This window comes from Enhydra lutris, unplaced genomic scaffold, assembly GCF_002288905.1.
Source record: "Enhydra lutris kenyoni isolate GAN:26980312 unplaced genomic scaffold, ASM228890v2 scaffoldscaffold1, whole genome shotgun sequence".
In the NCBI taxonomy this organism is placed as follows: Eukaryota; Metazoa; Chordata; class Mammalia; order Carnivora; family Mustelidae; genus Enhydra; species Enhydra lutris.
The window spans coordinates 92,691,838-92,694,667 of NW_019154085.1; positions in this window are offsets into that span (position 1 = coordinate 92,691,838).

A 2,830-nucleotide genomic window follows, 5' to 3' on the forward strand; every position below is an offset into this window, starting at 1 on the left:
GCCAAGTGGGATTTATTCCAGGGCTGCAAGGTTGGTTCAACATCCGCAAATCAATCAATGTAATACAACACATTAATAAAAGAAAGAACAAGAACCATATGATACTCTCAGTAGATGCTTAAAAAGCATTTGACAAAGTACAGCATCCTTTCTTGATCAAAACTCTTCAAAATGTAGGGATAGAGGGTACATACCTCAATATCTTCAAAGCCATCTATGAAAAACCCACCGCAAATATCATTCTAAATGGAGAAAAACTGAGAGCTTTTCCACTAAGGTCAGGAACATGGCAGGAATATCCACTATCACCACTGCTATTCAACATAGTACTAGAAGTCCTAGCCTCAGCAATCAGATAACAAAAAGAAATTAAATGCATCCAAATCGCCAAAGAAGAAGTCAAACTACCACTCTTTGCAGATGATATGATACTTTATGTGGAAAACCCAAAAGACTCCACTCCAAATCTGCTAGAACTTGTATAGGAATTCAGTAAAGTATCAGGATATAAAATCAATGCACAGAAATCAGTGGCATTTCTGTATACCAACAAGACAGAAGAAAGAGAAATTAAGGAGACAATTCCATTTATAATTGCACCCAAAACCATAAGATACCTAGGAATAAACCTAACCAAAGAGGCAAACAATTTGTACTCAGAAAACTATACAGTACTCATGAGAGAAATTGAGAAAGACACAAAGAAATGGAAAAATGTTCCATGCTCATGGACTGGAAGAACAAATATTGTGAAAATGCCTATGCTACCTAAAGCAATCTACATGTTTAATACAACCCCTCTCAAAATACCATCCATTTTTTTCAAAGAAATGGAACAAATAATCCTAAAATTTATATAGAATGAGAAAAGACCTTGAATAGCCAGAGGAATGTTGAAAAAGAAAGCTAAAGTTGGTGGCATCACAATTCCAGACTTCAAGCTCTATTACAAAGCTGTCATCATCAAGACAGTATGGTACTGGCACAAAAACAGACCCACAAATCAATGGAACAGAATAGAAAGCCCAGAAATAGACCCTCAACTCTATGGTCAACTAATATTCAACAAAGCAGGAAAGAATGTCCAATGGAAAAAAGATAGTCTCTTCAACAAATGGTGTTGGGAAAACTGGACAGCCACATGTAGAAAAATGAAACTGGATCATTTCCTTACACCACACATGAAAATAGACTCCAAATGGATAAAGGACTCCAGTGTGAGAAAGGAATCCATCAAAATCCTTGAGGAGAACACAGGCAGCAACCTCTTTGACCTCACCCACAGGAACTTCTTCCTAGAAACATCACCAAAAGCAAGGGAAGCAAGGGCAAAAATGAACTATTGGGACTTCATCAAGATCAAAAGCTTTTGTACAGCAAAGGAAACAGTCAACAAAACTGAAAGACAACTGGAAGAATGGGAGAGGACATTCACAAACAACATATCAGATAAAGGGCTAGTATCCAAAATCTATAAAGAACTTATCAAACTCAACACCCAAAGAACAAATAATCCAATCAAGAAATGGGCAGAGGACGTGAACAGGCATTTCTGCAAAGAAGATATCCAGATGGCCAACAGACACATGAAAAAGTGTTCCACATCACTCGGCATCAGGGAAATACAAATCAAAACCACAATGAGATACCACCTCACCCCAGTCAGAATGGTCAAAATTAACAAGTCAGGAAATGACAGATGCTGGCGAGGATGTGCAGAAAGGGGAACCCTCCTACACTGTTGGTGGGAATGCAAGCTGGTGCAGCCACTCTAGAAAACAGCATGGAGGTTCCTCAAAAAGTTGAAAATAGAGCTACCCTACAACCCAGCAATCGCACTACTGGGTATTTACCTTAAAGATACAAATGTAGTGATCCGAAGGGGCACATGCACTTGATTGTTTATAGCAGCAATGTCCACAATAGCCAAACTATGGAAAGAACCTAGATGTCCATCAACAGATGAATGGATAAAGAAGAAGTGATATATATATATTTTTTTCTATATTTTATTTTATTTTCTATATTTTCTATATACAAATACATATATATATATATATATATATATATATATATAATGGAATACTATGCAGCCATCAAAATAAATGAAATCTTGCCATTTGGGATGACATGGATGGAACTAGAAGGTATTATGCTGAGCGAAATAAGTCAATCAGAGAAAGACAATTATATGATCTCCCTGCTATGAGGAAGTTGAGAGTCAACGTGGAGGTTTGGGGGGTAGGAAAGGAATAAATGAAACAAGATGGGATCGGGAGGGAGACAAACCATCAGAGACTCTTAATTTCACAAAACAAACTGAGGGTTGCCAGGGAGAGGGGGGTAGGGAGAGGGTGGTTGGGTTATGGACATCAGGGAAGATATATGCTATGGTGAGTGCTCTGAAGTGTGTAAACCTGGCGATTCACAGACCTGTACCCCTGGGGCTAATAATACATTATATGTTAATAAAAAAATAAAAAATTTTAAAAATATATCATTTTTCTCATTGGAAAGGCTGGAATGGTCTTTCTACTACAGACACACTCACTGAGGGCTATTGCTTTATACTTCTGAATTCCCAAACAGAATGACATAGCTCTTAAGGATTGCTTCTAGAAAGTAGGTCTTGGTCCTGAACCATGTGTGGTTTGCCCCCCCTGGAACAGCAACAGAGAAAAATGCATTCATCTAGTAATCCAGAGACAGGAGAATGGGCCCAAGTTGAGTGTGCTCAATTGCCTTTCAATTCCACCAATGAGATGTCAGTCTCACCTTTGAGAGTGAGTAGGAATTACCAAGTACGTAGAGGATTTTATTTTCTGGGCCC